The following is a 19,033-nucleotide window of genomic DNA, read 5'->3' as shown; positions in this document are numbered from 1 at the left end:
TTTTCTATTTATTTGTTTTGGACATATCACATTTTATTTAAGAAATCAATTTCAGATGAAGTATAAGTCTAAATGTGTAAGGTAAAATAATACAACTGAAAAATTAAAACATAGGAAATTATTTTTATGATTTTGAGTAGACAATGATTTCTTCACCAGAACTCCAACAGTACTACTAATAATGAAAGAAAATATTTGATAAATTGGACTACATTACAACTTGAAACTTCCCTTTATCAAGGGACATCATTAAGTGAGTGAAACAGCAAGCCAGGAAATAAGAGAAGATATTTGCAGAATATGTATCTAACAACTCAAACTTAGAATCAAACAAATCAGTAAGAAAAAACACAGACATAGATATATGGTCAAGAAACTTAACAGGCACTTCACAAAAGAATATTCAAATACCCAAACACATGAAAACACATCTTAATTGATCATCAAGGAAATGCAGATTATAACCACAACACAGTACTACAATTCACTCACTAGGACAGCTAAAATGAAAAGACAATTTCAAATGTTGACAAGTATAAGGAAACCCTCATACACTGCTATTCAGAATATAAATCAGTACATTTTGAAAAACACTGGCAGTTTATAAAGAAGGCGAACATATATCAATATTCCAGTCATTCCATTTCTAGAGTGCTAGAATGCTGCTTTTTTCTTGATCTGGATGGTAATTACAAGGATGTTCACTTTGTAACAATTCACTGAGCTATACACTAAATACTCCTGTTTGTGTGTCATGCTTCCATAAAGTTTTATTTTAAAATGCATATAAATAGAAAAAAATTTCTTGTGACCAGGAGGCTAAGTGCTGTTTCTTCTGACTGAGCTATTATAATTATTAAATGCTTTTGATCAAACCAGAAAAGTGTTATATATTTGAATAATTCTGAAGAAAAATTAAAATATATTAAAAATCTCACTTCTAATGATATAGATGGTTTTTGTTTGTTTGTTTGAGACAGAGTCTGGCTGTGTTACCCAGGCTGGAGTGCAGTGGCACAGTCTTGGCTCATTGCAACCTCTGCCTCCTGGGCTGAAGTGTTCCTCCCACCTCAGCCTCCCTAGTAGCTGGGACTACAAGCACATAACCATCACACCCAACTAGTATTTTTGTTCTTTGTTTTTTGTAGAGAAGGGGTTTCACCATGTGGCCAACTTTGTCTCAAACTTCTGAGCTCAAATAATACACTCGCCTCAGCCTCCCAAAGTGCTGGGATTACAGGTGCGATCAACCGTGCTCAGCTGGAAATAGATGGCTTTTTGAAATTAGTTCATACCGTGAATTAATATTAGTTATTTCCAGAATAAAGTTTGGCTCACCACCAATTATATCTCTATTTCTTATTTTCAGAGATAGTATGTTAATGGGAATGAAAGGAATATTCTTATAACAAGGTCATTCAAAATTTTAAATTTCTTTTAGAATTATATGGCACAAATTAAATCCTGAACTATCATCAGTTCTGGCCAGTGAGCAGCTGACTAATTGATGAAGTTCTTCTTCAGTTCTGTTGAAAGGAAAACATAGGAAATTATTTGCTATGCAGGATTTCCTACCCAGCCTTTCATCCTTTCCTGGGCTAGGATATTTTGAAAGCACCTTTGGCTCCTGGGAGGTGGTAAACTCTGGGGCTATGCACCCTGGTAAGCTCAGGGAAGTAGAAAGTGGTGAAAGAGGTTAGTGAAAGGAAGGAGGGAAAGACCCTCCCTAAAGGTTTCCCTTGGATCGGTCTAGGGGAGAAGTATATATGGAACTGAGGATTGAAAATAGATCCGCTTAGAACTCTTCATGCTCACTACTCCCAGGACAGTCTTTGTGTACTCCTAGAGGCAAGTGACCCTTGTTTGAAGACAGCTGACTGAGGGCTCCTCAGAAGTTGCTCCTAAGACTGCATCTCTAGAGGCCTCTCTGGGCCTTCAACACCTGTGCAGCTGCTGACTTGCGGGGGCTGGGGACTTGCAGGGACTGCTGACTTGTAGGGGCTGGGAACTTGCAGGAGCTGCTGACTTCCAGGGGCTGCTGACTTGCAGTTGTCCTCAGACTGCATCTCTAGAGGCCTCTCTGGGCCTTCAGCACCTATGCAGCTGCTAACTTGCAGAGGCAGGTCTCAGAGGTGAGGATTCTCCCCAACCATTAGAGGGAGCCCCGACTTTCTCAGAGGACTTTGGACAGGCCTGGGCAACTGGGCTGAGTCTTCCTCATCACACTGTCAACTGTACCTCTGGGACACTGGATGGATCCAACCCCTGGCCACCTCCAGAATGAAGCAAGGGCTGAGAGTGCTCAGAGAAAGTTGAATCTCCCTGGAGAAAAGTAGGTCTCTGCACTTCCCTGCTACCTTATTTCAGGCTTTTCTGTGACCTCTGCCCGTGTTGGTTTTTAGAGGAGACAGCATGCGAGATCGGCTGAATTGCAAAGGGTCAACAGGTAGGAAAATTGGGGAGACGCAGCACCAGAAAAGAGAAAAACCAGTTTACAGAGATGGTTCCTGGGTGTTTAGATGAGTTCCACCCTTAGAGGACACCAGATTCCAGAGGTCCTCGGTATATAGCCAGCTTTGAGGTTGTGGTGACTGATGTCACCACAAGGGCAAGAGAAGCAGATGGAAGAAGTGCTAGTTCATGAGTTCCTGCTTGTGGAGACCCAGAGCCAGTGCAGACCCATTGTCCAGAGGTCTTTGAGGAGACCAGGCTCCTGGGGACAAAAACGGGGTGAGATTAGAAAGACAGGCATTGGAAGCTTCCACATTGAGGGAACATATGGAGATTTTGTACCCACTCTTAATTATTGGGGCAGATTTGCCAATTGGTTGAAAATAAGGTCCAGATTAAGTTCAAATTTAACCCAAAAATGGTCAGGCCCATATATTCAGAGAGTGCATATAGATACCTAGGACTCAGCCAGCCTTTGATAGAATTACTGGGCTTCTAAGGCAACCCCTGCCCTCTGGAGAAAGTAGAGTAGAGGTGCGCTAAGACAGTAGTTCTCAAAGTGAGGTTGCTGGATCATCAGCATATGTGAGAACTTGTTAGAAATGCCAGATTTCTGGCCCTACTCCAGACCAATTGAAGTAGAAATTCTGGGACAAGGGCCCTCCAATAGGTGTTTAAGTGAATTTTGGATTTCAGAAGCTGTTCTAAGAGGACAATGTGAAGTGAGTTTGGGGGGCTACAAGGAGGAAACAGGGTGTGAGGCTGAAGGTAGGATGTGGACAGGTCAGGAAGCAATATTAGGGGCTAAAAACAAAGCATAATTGAAGACAGATTCACAGGCTGGCGCAGCAGCAGGTGTATGTGAGCTGGAACAGAGGAGAGAGGGTTGGCAATCATCTGGGGCAAGGCGAAGTAGGGCCTTGAGGCTGAAGGAGGGAGTGGGACTTGAAGGGTGTGGGAAGTGGGAGCTGTTGCAGCTTTATGAGTGGAAGAGTGACATTGTGACCATAGTATTTGAGAAAAATTACTGAATATGTGGCACAAAATGTCAAGGAGGGGTGTTTTGAGGATTTTGCCTCTCCAGGGAAATGCCCCCCGTGTCCAGCCTTTCCTGTGGCTCTCCTGCCTCAGAATGGGTAGAGGAAGAATGGGTAGAGGAAGAATGGGTAGAGGAGGGGTGGTTTCCCAGTCAGACTGTGTACAGGGACAAGAAGTGCTTCTGGAGGACATGGTACCCCCTGTTAACAGGCCAGCTCTTTCTTAAGAATTCAGGAGTGAAACCCCTGCTGAGGCGGTATCCTGAGAGAATAGGCCTGGAGCCCTCCAAGAAGAACAAGAAGAAGCCCAGACCATCCTAAGAAGGGATTCCTGGCCTTATAGGAGACAGCCAAGAGAACACCTATACCAGGCTTCAACATAGAGAACTTTTATACAGTCTTTTGTATAGTCACCTCTTTCCACTTTATTGGCTTGAGGATGCAGCTAATAACATAAATATTGTCTACAAAAATTCCACCCCTGGCCTTCACTCCCCCTCCATTTTCAGGAATCTCAAGTTTGGGGTTTCTAGTATATTTTGGTTTTGTTACTCATGAGCAGTTTACCTAGCTGAGTTGGGACATCAGCATATTGTTTCAGGCTGACTAGAGAGGAGCACCTGTAGAAAGGAATATCATTCCAGAAGGCCTACCATTCTGACCATTATTAGTGGACCTAAAAACCAGCGAGAAATGTGGGAAAACTCATTAATGAAGGATACTTAAAAACTGGACAAGTAGACAAAGCTTATTTTCTTTTCTAGTAACTAGCTGAAAGAAGAATGAAGAAAGTTCCAAATGTTTAGGAAACATCTGCTGTGGCCAGTCATTGTCAGACATGCTCACATGTGTGTATTTAATCCTCACAGCCGCCCTAGGAAGTGGGAATTATTATGCTTATTTTACAAACTTGAAAACAGGATTAGAGCGGACTCTTGGTAGAAAAAATACCTGAAGACATCTGCTTCAAAAAAGTGAACATTGGCCATTTCTGCATGATTTGGTAAAAAAAAATTTTTGTTTAATATCTAAATTTAACATGAAACATGTCATTTTCATTACAAAGTGTAATTTTATAAAAAATATATGGAAGCCTTGGCCAACATTATAAACTAGGATCTAACATAGATAGAAATCCATGCTTTCCAACTTCCATTGATATTACATTATCTTTTCTTAAGAGATAGTCACTTTGACTAACAGGGAACTAGGAAAACAAATAACATCAGAAAACAATTTCCATCTGGCTGGCCCTGACTGGTGTCATCACTCTAAGTCACGTGCCTTATTTTTCTCTAACTCTTCAGGATGTTCCCTCCTGGGTATTAGCTGTGCACCAAAGTTAAGAGTTCACAGGGCTGTCCTTGCCATTCTCAATAAACCAGTTTTGCAAAATCTCCAGGCTTTCTTGCAGAGTATTTAGACATACAGGATGATAAAGTTTGGCTGTGTCCCTACTCAAATCTCATTTTGAATTGTAACTCCCACAATGTCCACATGTTACAAGAGGGACCCGGTGGAAGGTAACTGATTCATGGGGGTGGGTGTTTAGCCATGCTATTCTCGTGATAGTGAATAAATCTCATGAGATTTGATGGTTGAGTGTCCCCTGGACAAGCTCTCCCTTTTTGCTTGCTGCAATCCACGTAAGATGTGACTTTCTTCTCCTTACCTTCTGCCATGATTGTGAGGCTTCCCCAATCACATGGAGTTGTAGGTCCATTAAACCCTTTTCCCTGTGTAAATTACCCAGTCTTAGGTATGTCTTTATCAGCAGCATGAAAACAGACTAATACATAGGGTTGTAGCTGATCAGCCATAAAGATGGGCCTCCCTTTAGTGGTATGGCACCAGTTTGAAAGCCTCCATCCAGTACACATAATGAAAGTCAGAAAAGAACATTCACCACTTCTCTGTGCTTTTTACAAAGAAACAGACACCTGGATAAGGACCAAGACTACCTCCCTCTTCATTTTATTTTATTTGTCTATGTAGACAGAGTCAACAAGAGGAGAGAGATGAAGTGCTTGCAAGGTCCCTAGGTCTGTCCTTATATTCAGACCTTTCCTTGCTACTTGTAATTTCTTGACAGAAGACATTGTTTTAGTGGGTATTCAGAAGAGAAGCAACTAGAATAGGGTACTTCTCCCAGGGCAAACATTGAATCCTCTCTTTCTGCTACAGAGTAAAGTTCCCTGAGTCCTGGGCTTGGTTGTTCATGTAGATAGAATGATAGCTATTAAAACTGTTTCTAACTTAGTAGTTCTCTTTGAGCTCCCTTGAGAGGACCCAAGCACTCTTATTTTCCATCTCTCCTGACAAAGAATAAAGAATGAGGCTAAGTCTTGGCCATTATATATCTGTCGAGCACCTGATACCTGAAGAATTATATGACTGGAGGTGAGGAAGCTTTGAATAACCAGATACATGCATATAGATAGATAGGTAAACATATCTCATACCTCTACTTTCATTTTTTGTTTATAAACTACTCATTATGTATAAGTTTTGTGCTAGGCACTGAAGATGCAATGTTGAATGACCCAGACAGCTTAGATTCCTTTCTGTGAAGCATAAGATGTACACCTCTCAGATGTTCTATCGATGACAGATTTCTATCATTGGTCACCTCATAATTTTGTATTCTTTCATCACTTCTAAGGGCAAGCTCTAAATGGTAACTTTCCTCAATTTGGAGACACTGGACATGCTTCCCTTCTGTGGAGTTTCTGGTGTCTAAGAAGGCTTGATAGCCTACTAAAGTTTCTTCTGCATATGCTACAAGTATAAGGCAGTTCACCTGTGTTCTCTGGTGTTTAATAAGGTGGGAGTTATGAATGAATCTTTTTCCACATTCATGACATTTAAAGGACTTCTGTCTTGTGTGAATTCTTTGATGTGTGTGTAGATTTGTGTCATGACTAGAGCTTTTCCCACAACATGAGCATCTGTGTGGTTTTACTCCTTGATGTGTCATGTAGCGCTTATTAAGATCTGAACTCCATCTAAACCTCCTGCCATATTGTTGACATTTATAGGCTTTCTGTTGAGTGTGAATTCTCTGGTGCTTAATAAGATCAGAGCTAACTCTGAAGCTTTTCCCACATTCCTGACATTTAAAAGGATTCTGTCCTGTGTGATGTTTCCTGTGAAGATCCATAAGTTTTGGAAGCTCTTGTTTACAAGTGGCAAGTTTCTTTCTTTACTTCCTAGGAAAAGTTTGCCATTTCTGTACCTTGTGTGTATCACCATAATATTCTGTGCCCATTGTTTTCTTGGCAATTTTCATTCAGGTCTTTTTTGATACTTTGTATCCTGGCGTTTGTATATCTGAGGCAAAAACAGATATAGGATGATCATTTCCAGTGTCATCTTTTAGCTTTAACCCTAGCGAGATGGTAGTTTCATAGATATTCTGCATTACGTCACTGTGAAGTCTTCTCAGGAGAATGCAATAATTGCCATTCTTCCTCAGAAAAATACACAGCCATATCTTCAAATGTCAGCAAACTCTGGGACTCAGGCAGGATGAGCTCAGATGCCATCTTCCAGTCTTTGGTGCTTTTCTGTTCAGAATAGGCTAAAGTTTATTGAGCATGCACAGCTCATTCATACACAGGCTGGGTTTAGTCATTAGTATTCCAGCCCAGCTATTCTTGTAGCATCCTGTATATATTCCAATATTCTTTCTGGAACATACCCTTTGGTTGGGGCTCTGCTGGTTTCCACTTGAAGCCTGCTGCTATTCCTCCCAACAGCACTGACTCCTTTCCCAGCTCATGGGCTGTGACCTCATTCTTTGTTCCACCAGGTTCTCTCTGCAAGCATTTCACCAGGACCAGAGCCTGTTTGATATTCTGTGGATGATGCTTCTGCACCAAGTTCTGGGTCTCCTTGGGCAGAATGGTCAGGAACTACTCTAACATCAATATTTCCAAGATCTGCTCTTTTGAGTGGATCTCTGGCCTCAATCACTAATGGCATAATTTCTGAAGTTGGCTGATAGCCTCAAGTGGTCCAGCTGCTTCATGATAACAGAAGCTCTGGAAGTGCCTGTGAGCACTCTCAGGCCAACATACCCTATTTATGTGCTGTATTTCTTACTGGAACTGGAGTTTTCTTTCACAGACGCATTAGTCTCCCACATAGCCCCCCATCTGGGGATTCAAGTGTACATCTGCCTTCAGCTCTGTCATCATTGTTTGCTCTAGGAACAGTTTTACTCCTGTGTGTGACACTGACACCCACCTGGGGCCATCTTTGACAAACGAGGGTGCATCGAGTTTGGTACAAAATCAATGAATATATTTTCCCAAGAGGACTTCAGTCAGCTCTGGCTTCCCTGGAGGCCACTTTCCTCTTCCTCTGCTTGACTACCCTCTCGCCATGCCTCCCTGCTGCTCTGGGTATTAAAGCCCTCCATTCCTGTGCCACTCAGGGAAGCGGTGTCAGGGAAGTGTGCTATATCTGGTTAGTGAAGCTCCAAGATTTTGGGAGCCTTGGAAGGTGCCCTGGAAGATGGGTTTTCCCATTCTCTCCCTCCACCTCCTGGAGACCTTAGCTGGACTCACTCTTCTTGGGGTGACGTCTGTCTGTTTTCTATTTATCGCCCTTGTTCTTTGCTCCTATTTTTGTGTTCTCCACTAATGCTGCCTTTTGTGGATTAAATTGAGTATTTTATATTCTCTTCTTAGAATATCACCATACTTGTTTTCTTACTTTTTAGGTGTTTGTCCTAGAGTTTACAATCTACATTTACAAGTAATCCGAGTCCCCTTTCTAATAACACTGTACCACCTGATGGGTAGTGCATGTACCTTATAATGAGATATTCCTAATTCCTCCCTCTCATCCCTTGTATAATTGCTATCATTTGTTTTACTTATACACATGAGCATACGTAATCAAATACAGTTTTGACCTTGTTATTTTGAACAAATTGTCAAAGTCTTCTACTGTAATTTGTTCTTTACATTGCTCTCCTTGATAAAGATCAGAATTTTTGATCTGTATCATTTCCCTTGTCTCTTAAGAACTTTTTCTAACATTTCTTGCAAGATAGGTCTACTGGCAACTCATTTTTTTTCTTGTCTAAGAAAGTCTTTATTTCTCTTTTACTTTTGAAGAATAATTTCACAGGGTACAGAATTCTAGTTTTTTTTCTAGAAAAAAATGAGTTTGTTTCTCTCAACCCTTTAATAAAATAGTCCCTCCTATCCATAGGGGATACATTCTAAGACTTCTAGTGAAACTGAGGTTAGTACCAAGCCCCGTATATAATATTGATATGGTTTGACTCTGTCCTATCCAAATCTCATCTTGAATTGTAACTCCCACAATTCCCACTTGTAGTGGGAGGTACCCAGTGGGAGGTAATTGAATCATGGCTGCAGGTCTTTCTGTTGCTGTTCTTGTGATAGTGAATAAGTCTCATGAGAGCTGATAGTAAAGAGGAGTTTCCCTGCACAAGCTCTCTCTCTTTGCCTGCTCCCATCCATGTAAGACGTGACTAGCTTCTTCTTGCTTTCTGCCATGATTGTGAGGCCTCCCCAGCCATGTGGAGCTGTAAGTTCATTAAACGTCTTTGTTTGTCCCAGTCTTAGATATGTCTTTTATCAGCAGCATGAAAACAGACTAATGCAACTGTGTTCTTTCCTATACTTACATATCTGTGATCAAGTTTAATTTATAAGTTAGGCATAGTAAGATATTAACAACAATAATAATGAAATAGAACAATTATAACAATAATATACTATAATAAAAGTTATGTAAACATAGTTTCTCTCTCAACATATTTTATTGTGCTATACTAAACTTCATTTTGTTGTCTCTTATCTGATAAATGAGAAGGATATTAAGTGACTAATTACATGTATAGCATATAAACATAAATAAACAGGATAAAAAGATGATTCACTTCCCAGGAGGGATGGAATGGGGTGGTGTGAGATTTCATCACACTACTTGGAATGGTGAACAGTTTAAAACTTATGAATTGTTTACTTGTAGAATTTTTCATTTAATATTTTCAGACCACAGTTGACAGAGGGTAACTGAAATCATGGAAAGCAAAACCACGGATAAGGGGAACCACTGTATTTCACCCCACTCTCTTTTTATTGCATGGTTTCCGAGGTGGAGTTGGACATATTTCTTATCTTTTTTCCTCCATATGTAAGGTGGTGTTTTTTTTCCCACTCTGGTTTTCTTTAAGATTTTGTTTCCTTATCTTTGATTGTCTGCAGTTGGAATACAACATGCCCAGGTATTGTATGCTTTTCTTGGTGTGTATTCTGCCTGGTATTCTCTGAGTATCATAGAACTGTGGTTTGTTGTCTAACATGAATTTGGAGAAATTCTCAGTCATTGTTGCCTCAAATATTGTGTCTGTATTTTTTTTTCTGTTTCTTCTTTTTCTGATATTCCCATTACACAGTTATACATTTCATGGTTCTTATATATTCTTTTTTATTTTATTTTTTTCTCTTTGCCTTTTAGTTTTAGAAATCTTTATTGATATATTCTCAGAAAAAAGTTCTGATATTTTTTTCTCAGTCATGTCCAGTCTATTAATGAGCCCATCAAAGGCATTCTTCATTTCTGATACACTCGTTTTGATCTGTAGCATTTAAAAATATTCTTTCTTAGAATTTTAGCTTTCTGCTTATGTTACCCATCTGTTCTTACAAGTTATTTTTTCAATAAAAGCCCTTAGCATATTAATGATAGTTTTAAAATATTCCAGGTCTGATAATGCCAACATTCCTGGCATATGGGACTCTGGTTCTGACACCAGTTTCATTTTTTCAAACTGGGGTTTTTGCTTTGTAATTATTTTCTTTGTAATTTCTTGTTGAAAAGAAGACATGATGTACTGGGTAGAAGGAAGTGCAGTAAATAGGCCTTCAGTGGTGCAGTGGTGGGGTGTGGGGGAAGGGGAAGCCTTTTGTAGTCCTCTGATTAGGTCTCGCACGTTTTTCTTTTTCCTCATCCCTCCCTCCTTCCCTCCCTTCTCTCCCTCCCTTCCTTCCTTCCTTCCTTTTTTTCTTTCCTTTTTGAGACAGGGTCTCACTTTGTCATTCAGGGTCATGTGCAGTAGTGGCATGAACAGGACTCACTGCTGCTGCCTCAACCTCCCAGCCATAAGCGAGCTTTCCGCCTCCGCCTCTCAAGTATCTGGAACTCCAGGCACACACCACCACACCTAGCTAATTTTTGTATTTTGCGTAGAGATGGGCTTTCACCATGTTGTTCAGGTTGTTCTCGAGCTCCTGAGGTCAAGTGATCAGCCTGCCTCAGCCTCCCAAAGTGCTGGGATTATAGGCATGAGCCACTGTGCCCAGCCTAGGTCTCAGACTTTTAATGATCCTGTGGCCCTGGGCTCTGAACTTTACCAGTGCATCACAGTTTTTCCCCAACTTAGGTGGAATATGATGACTAGTGTGGTCTGGAGTTAGGTATTTCCCTTCCCCTAGGTAGGTGAGGCTCTGATAAAACCCCAGGAGGTTAGGCTCTGGAGGGCAGGCCTTGCAAAGAACAGAATATTCTTTCTTTCGTATTTCAGATGGTTCCTCATCCCTCCTCACTGCAGAAAGCATAGAGGGGGATTTTTCTCTGATAGTCACTGTGAAGATCTGGAGGTAAGACTCATAGAAGTGTGAGGGTCCTCCATGGCTGGGTTCCCTCGGGTTTTTAGCTCCCAGACTTGTCCACACTGAGCCTCCATCACCAATTGCAGCTCAGGTTTCTGTACCCCAGCATTGGTTCCTGTAGAGGCTTCTGCTCATGAATTCCTTCTTTGGTAAGTTGTGATTCTCTGTATTTGCCTGTCTGTCTCTCCAAGTTTTGGTGCAGGGTTTGCCCTATGACCTCACTTCACTGACAGATCTAAGAAGAGTTGCTGATTTTTCCGATCACTCAGTTTTTGCTTGCTGTTAGGATGGAGTGGCAACTTCTAAGCTCCTGACATGTTGAACTGGAAACTGGAAGTTGAAAAAGGGTTCTAAACTCAACAGACTTTCAGGGGAAGGGCGTAGGGAGAACAGTAGACACCTCAGATACAGCTGTGGACTATATAGAGAGAAGGAAAGAGTTGTGTTCTTTGCACAGTGAAGCCTGGGCAGTGGCAAGCCATATTCAGAAGTCCCCCTATCTCCCACAGCATGAAAGCAATAGAACTGAACTGCCTCTAGGTAGATAGGCCGTGGCAGGTAGAGGGGCCATGGCAACCTTACAGAGTTCCAGTCACCCCACTGTGGTGCAGAGAATAACAGAATCATTTTCCCCTTGTCACTGAGGGTGGTATGGACATGCTCCCTCAGCAGACCTGAGGAAGCCTTATGGTTAGGCTGAGGAAGATAAGATGAAATTGAAAGATGAGGCCGATGACTGTAGGCAAGGTGCCTGGGGAACTGAGTTTTTCATGACTTAATTAACATGAAGTGTCTGCTTCCAGGTAGGATATCAGCTCGAGGTAGAAATAGCTGGAGTATGGCCTGAGAATTTCTAACATGTTCCCAGGTGATGCTGATGCTCCTGGATCTGGGATAACACTTTGAAAACCACTGCATTGTTTTTTAACCAAACTTCCTAACCTTCTGTTGTTTGGTGAGTATAAGTAGATCTGTGCGTGATCAAAAGATACATCACACTACCCAGTTCCACAGGTGACGTACTTCCCACACTACGTGGTTAATCGCCTAGATATAGCGAGGAAAATGAACACTGGTACCTTCCATCTTTTGGTTACTGCTATTTTTTTCCCCTTGATGTTGTGCTTTTATGTTGACACTTTTCTTCCTTCCTTCCTTCATTTTCTTTGTTCTCCCTACTCTGATCTTTCCTTACAACCTCTATTTGTTGTACAGTGTTTTTTCTGTGTTCTGTGAAATACTGTGATAAGTATGTGAAAATAATATAATTTAATTAAGCTTAAGGCACACTACCTTCTATCTAGCCTGAGAACAGCAAAGCCTGCCGTAATTTCTGTGATTAGTCTCAGGAGATTTTATTTGTTGAGAGGCATCTGAAAGACCTTAGCAAACTTGGTTCAGAAAAAAAAATTGGTGGCTACAATAATAATATATAAATCATAGATTTGAGACACAGATGATGAAGTTACCAAAGGAATTTTTTTTCCGCTTTGGCTATTATTACTACATACAAGATCTGTCCAAGAACAGTGTATCATCCAAAAGAGGGGATGCTGGACTTAAAAAAAAAGAAAAAGAAAATTTTAATTGGAAAGAAGTCTGAAGTCAGTCATTATTGTATTCATATTGATATTCTTTTTTTTATTGAGATGGAGTTTCACTCTTTTTGCCCAAGCTGGAGTACAATGGCGTGATCTTGGCTCACTGCAACCTGTGCTTCCCAGGTTCAAGCAATTCTCCTGCCTCAGCCTCCCTAGTAGCTGGGATTATAGGCATCTGCCACCACGCCCAGCTAATGTTTTTGTATTTTTTTTTTTTAGTAGAGACGGGGTTTCACTTTGTTGGCCAGGCTGGTCTCGGAATTCCTGACCTCAGACGATCCTCCTGCCTCACCCTCCCAAAGTGCTAGGATTACAGGCGTGAGCCACTGCGCCAAGCTCATATTGATATTTTTAATTGAAAAAGAACAAAACCCATTCTATTTATTGATTCTGAAGAACATATTTCCTTTGTGTCATGGTGAACAGTGATTAATTTATTGTATAATATATAAAATAAGATTTATTAGTATATTTTGGACTTAAAAGTTTTGGATTGTGTGATTCTGAGACTTACATGCATATATTCATCTCATAAGATGAAAAAGCTTTTGCTTGAGTTTTTTTTTTTTTTTTTTGGGTCTATGTTGAAATGAAAAAACCGCTAGAGGGCACTGTGGATAAACATTTGTAGCAAACATGCCTGTAGGAGCTAGAACTTGTCAGAATTAAGTTGTACAGGAAGTCCTAAATTACCCACATGTATTGATCCAAATATTTGCTTATAAATTAACTCTTCAGAATTCGCAATGTATTTTTCTAATAGAAACAATAAAATAAGTACTAGTAATTTCCCCAGTTGATCCCTAGTACTCTGTTATATATGACACAGGTTTGTTATATGAAGGTAGACAACAATGACAGAAACAACGGATAAACATTATACACCTCGCTTAGATATAATGGGATTTACCAAATGACAAATAAGACTATGCAACTCATTTAGATGTAATGGGATTTAAACAAATTTGATGTAGAGAGTTTTATTTTGGTTGGAACAGGCTTAATTACAAAAACCCACTAGCTAGGAAATACCACACAGTTGCAATCTCTGTGTCTTAAAAACAAGAATAAAACAAAAATACCCCGGAATAAACTGTGAATCTGTGTGTCACCCCCATTGCCTGGATTGATGGCAATAGCCCCCTCCTCCCAGCTCCCTTCTGTTTTTGGTGGAGTGGGCTTCGTAGGGTTCTGCCTCCCCTGTACTCCACCTGGCTGCTTTGCTTTCTGATGTCCACTCCCTCTCACTACCCTACCGCTGCTTCTCCTGGAGCTGTTCAGGGGCACGTTTGGCTTCTTTCCCTTTATTTAAAGGCAGCCAGATATCCAGCCAGTCCCAGACTCTGGGTGAAGCCATTCCTCCTAGTCCCAAGCTAGCAAGAATAATTTAGCACTGTTCACTCACAGACCTAACTTTGGGAATTCACTCAGTTCACCTCCCAGGTGGAAATGGGACCATCCTCGTGGCCACAGCAGTCTCCCTTTCTTCCTGTGTCCCACCTGCCCTAGGAACGGTTCCCCTTTCCTCCTCCTTTCTTTAACTTTCTTCCTCCTAATTTAATTACTCTTTTTAGATTATTTAATTCTTTTTTCTCTAGGGCTTTCACTACGTAAGTCTACATTTCAATCAAGGAGTGTTTTAAACTAGCTAGGAAAGAAAACATGACTTGACAGTTACGTCTTTGCCTTGATTTCTTGCTACGCTTCCCTTGATTCTTTATTGGAAATACAGAGTCAAAGTTTTCTTTCATCTTGTAAGAGCTAATGGGGATGAAGGTGGAGGTCAATGGTGAACAGAGTGCCTGAAGGTGTGTGGATGATGCAAATGATCGGGGAAGCGTCCTGAACCCCACGAACCACCTTTATAATTTAGGTTGCATCAGTATCACCTGGGGTGCCCGCCAAAAATACAGATTCTGTGAGGTGTTAGGTGGGACTCAGAAGTGCATTTTAATTAAGTATCCTTGATGATTCTGATGAGGGTGTTATTCTGGCCACAGAGATAATTTGATCAATTATATAATAGGCCCTCCATCCTTAAGCCTCCTTTCAGGCAAATGTGTCATGGATTTTAGAGTGTTTTCTTTTGTTTATGGGCTTTTGCTTTAAGTCAGCAAATATGTCACTATTACCAAGGAGATAGGAAAGGTATGATTAGTTGGTTTGTTTGGTGAGGTTGTGAAAAAATAATGTTTAGTAAAGATGAGCATCACTCTGATCTGCTCATTTAGGAGGAAACGTAGTATTTCCACCTACACTTTTCACAAAAGGAGAAAGCATTACTTATGAAGCCTTTGTGTGTGTGTGTGTGTGTGTGTGTGTGTGTGTGTTGATAAATAATTGAAAGTAAAGGTTGGCCTCACATGCCATATCAAGCCTTTCCTTTTCTTTCCCTTTTTCTTTTTAGTGATGAGACAGATGGTGTTTTTTTCTATAGATGCCAAAAAAGGAAAAAACCCAAACCCACCAAGTCTCACAGTTGTGGAAAGAAATATCATATGATTTCTAAAAGTAAAGATCAGATTCTGCTGGCCCTCCTCACCCCAAAGACCATGGAAACATGAATCACTTGCAGAATAGATTTTGCATGTTCTGAGTGTTTGTCATTAGATTGGCTAACTAGAGGGGTTTTTAGTTGAAACCAGAGCTTTCTAAGTATGCACTTGATAAACATGTAAGAAATAAGAACCAAATGTATCTAGCTGCTTAATAATGATATTACAAATATGCTGGTGTTTAAAGGGATATTAGACACTATGTTGCCCTCCTCACCACTTCAAAATATTATACCATTTTAGGCTTTATAGTCTTTCAAGACATTAAAGGTAATGTTATTATTTAAATAGAATAAAGATATCAGTTTTAGAAAGAAAAACAAGTTCTTCAGTGTGTGTTTTGGCGAGGCAAACGATAGCAAAAAAACCCTCTCTGATTCATCATTTTTAAATAGATCATTGAAATGACAGAACTCTGATTTTTTTCAGTGTTCTTTTAAACATCTGACAAGTCCAAGTACTTCTATCTACATAAGTCACATACTAATTAGTAATTAACCACTGTTATTTAATTAGACTATCTAGTTGGTGCATCATGCATTAATCACTCGCAATTTGGTATGTGCTGGCTGCTCTTGGTGACTAGGCCACTCTGCTGGGGTTCATTTCATGCTGTGTTTTGCAGCTGTGCCCAGACACAACCTTTTTCTGCCTTTGTCTTGAAGTTAGATAAGAAACATCAAAGTGTAGGGAATTGCACTAACCCTAGTTAGTCAACTAGATTTCCAAAACAGTTAAGAAAGTGAATTTTTGCTGACTGAATAAAGAAAGGACTCTTTCATTCAAAAACTCATTTTTTCCCTCCTTTTTTAAGCTTCAGATTTCCTTTCAGATTATTTGACAATGATATGTGTGCTTTAAGGAAAGGTCAAAATTATATTTTAGACCTACTGAATTTGCAAGTGTTTCTAAGCATGCAATAAAAACATATAAACTCCCAACATTATATTAGATGAAACATATTTGAAATAATTAGAAATGGCCATAGTAATTTAGAGACAGTTGTTTTAATAAAAATGGTACATTTCTTAGATTATGAAATTAACTTTTTGCACTGTTTATTCCATTGGTTGTTATATAAATGGAGACTTCTAATATTATGAATTCCTCGAATTGCATAATATGTCTTAAGCAACTCCTAGGACCTTAGCAATATTTTATGTAGAAAATACTCTTGATAATTAACTCCACTGTTTTTTTTGTGGGGGTGTTGGGAGGACGGAGTCTCGCTTTGTTGCCAGGCTGGAGTGCAGTGGTGCAGTGGTGCCATCTTGGCTCACTGAGCCTTCTGGGTTCAAGTGAGTCTCCTGCCTCAGCCTCCTGAGCAGCTGGGATTACAGGCTCGCACCACCACACCCAGCTAATTTTTGTATTTTTAGTAGAGACAGGGTTTCACTGTGTTGGCCAGCATGGTCTCGATCTCCTGACCTCGTGATCTGCCCACCTTAGCCTCCCAAAGTGCTGGGATTACAGGTGTGAGCCACTGCGCTCAGCCAATTAACTCTACTCTTGTAGCTATCAAGTCATCTAAGTCAGTGGTTCTCAGCTCTGGGCAGAGGCCAGGGAAGGAGGAGATTTATGTATTCAGATTGCCTATAGAGTTTTTTGCTTGTTTAATTGCGTTTTTGTATGAAAGAATGTTGTTTGGGGTGGGGCTTTAAGATGAATGGCAGCCATTTTTTCAACATTTTGGGGGCAGGTTCATCTGGTGTCACCAGACCATCATTTTCCCAGAATGTAATGCATGCAAAACCCTGGGACAAAGACCATCTCAGGCAAGTCCTATACAACAGGTCACACACTTCCCTGAAAGACTAGACACAGTCAATTCCCACTGCCCAGGAGACCCACTGTAGTTTCCCAAACATGCTCACTCACAGCAGCCCTGATAGAGTGGCAGAGGAAGAAACAGAGGCTCCAAGACAATTTTGACTCATTCAAATCTGCATCATTAATAAGCACTGGAATTAGGACCAGGTCTCAGATCTTTAGCTATCTGATCTGGGGCTCTCTTCTCTGTACATTTCTCTTTCTCCTCTTCCTCATCATCTTTTTCTTTCTTCTTCTGGGTAAAGGCATTTAGGCAAATAAGTTTAAGTTTAGTGTGCTCATTATTTCAAGTTTTATGTAATGTTTATTTCATAAATGTAATTTCTGATTAATTTTCATTTATTCTAGTTGGCAGGTTCATTAATCAGTGTAAATATGTATAGATTACAAACTATGCAAGTGGTGCCTTTAATATTACATAGATATGTGGAAGTCCTTCCTTCTTATTCTTAATTATCAAAAGATGGAATTCTGTCTCTAGAAAGTTTTAGAAGCATTCTAATAAAGGCTCTGTGAGCATGACTAATGAATCCCCCCAAACCTCTTTGATTTTTTTCTTATTCCACATATGATAATCCCCAACTTGAGAAAAAAGCTCTTTCAAACAGAATCAAAGTCTGATTGTTGATACTTTGTAATAGAATTTGGTTGGTAAAAATACTCAGCAAATAGAAATCCTCCTCCTTCTACCACTGTGTAGCACAGAGAATGGTTTAGTCAGTAATGATGTTTTCTTAGAAATTTCTAGTAATTAACTGTGCATATTAAAAATAAATTTAAAGTTCAGAACAAACCAGGATTAAAGAATTCCAGGTCTTTTGGTCAAATCCAATGATCAGGTCTATGATATCTTTGATAAAAGAAGTAACTCTTCCAATGAAAATAATATGATCTGTCTTAGCAGTATCCAGATGTTGTTAACAGTGGGTCATTATTCCCTCACAGTTATTTTATGTCTTTTTATTATATGGAGCCCTAATTGACAATGGTCAACATTCTAAAAGCACTACATGGGGCAGTGGTTATGCCTCTTACTATCCACCTTCAATGTATTCTCTTGGTCAAAGTCCATCTGTGAAGGATTTATAAAGTGGTAGCGTGGCATAGTTCAAGAACTCAGGTTGAACTAAGATTCCTGGCTTCTAGTCTATTGTTGCTGTCATCTACTGTTGTGTCCTTGGGACATCATTTACCCAGATCTGTAAATTTAAGGGACTAGCCTAATGTTATCACTTGTGCCTTTCAACTCTAAAGTTTTCTGTATTTAAGCAAATATGTTGAAAACTCTGGGCATGTGTTAAGGCTATGAATGCTGATTTAAACCTAGGGCTAGGGAGTTTTTATATAAACTTGGGTCATTCTATAGACATTCTTGAGTTCTTAATAGGGTATTTTTATATTTTAAGGAGTCAACAGTTTACCAAAATAGCTAGCAGTCAGAACTCAGCCCACGCTCTACACTTCATTTGGGGAAGATGCTAAAGACAGAATAGAGGCTACAATACATAGAAATGGCAAAATCTAAGATTGTTCTTCAGTTTACACATCCGTTGGTTAACCAAATGACATATACCGTGATTTCTGGTGCTAGCTGAATTTGACGATAGCAACTACAGGGCTTACAAAACCCAGGCATTTATTTCTTTCTGCCTGTAGTGTGAAATCAGGGTTATGAAGTGGTTTGTTAAAAATATAAAGAGGAGGAAAACCCATGGATTTAACTATTGTTTTTTGCTGTCTCACAGATTAACTGAAATCCAGTCAGTAGAGGAGAGATTTGTGTGTGTATATACATAAATAAGCTTTTATTTTAGGTTTAAGGGTCTATGTGGTGGATTGTTACATAGGTAAACTCATGTCATGGGGGTCTGTTGTACAGATTATTTCGTCTCCCAGGTATTAAG

At 40.0% G+C, this 19,033-nt stretch overlaps 1 protein-coding gene and 1 pseudogene across 3 annotated transcripts in view; one reads left to right on the top strand and one right to left on the bottom strand.

Annotated features, from left to right (window-relative positions):
* Positions 1–19,033, top strand: part of TMEM117 (transmembrane protein 117) — a 542,479-nt gene that overhangs the window by 148,223 nt on the left and 375,223 nt on the right. The gene's annotated exons all lie outside the window — the stretch shown is intronic.
* Positions 6,176–7,687, bottom strand: LOC105721832 (putative zinc finger protein 75C; annotated as a pseudogene).

This window comes from Aotus nancymaae, unplaced genomic scaffold, assembly GCF_030222135.1.
Source record: "Aotus nancymaae isolate 86718 unplaced genomic scaffold, 86718_ANA_hifiasm-v0.15.2.pri h1tg000092l, whole genome shotgun sequence".
Classification (NCBI taxonomy): domain Eukaryota; kingdom Metazoa; phylum Chordata; class Mammalia; order Primates; family Aotidae; genus Aotus; species Aotus nancymaae.
Note: the sequence above shows the minus strand (reverse complement) of the source record. Positions and strands in the feature narration are given on the sequence as shown.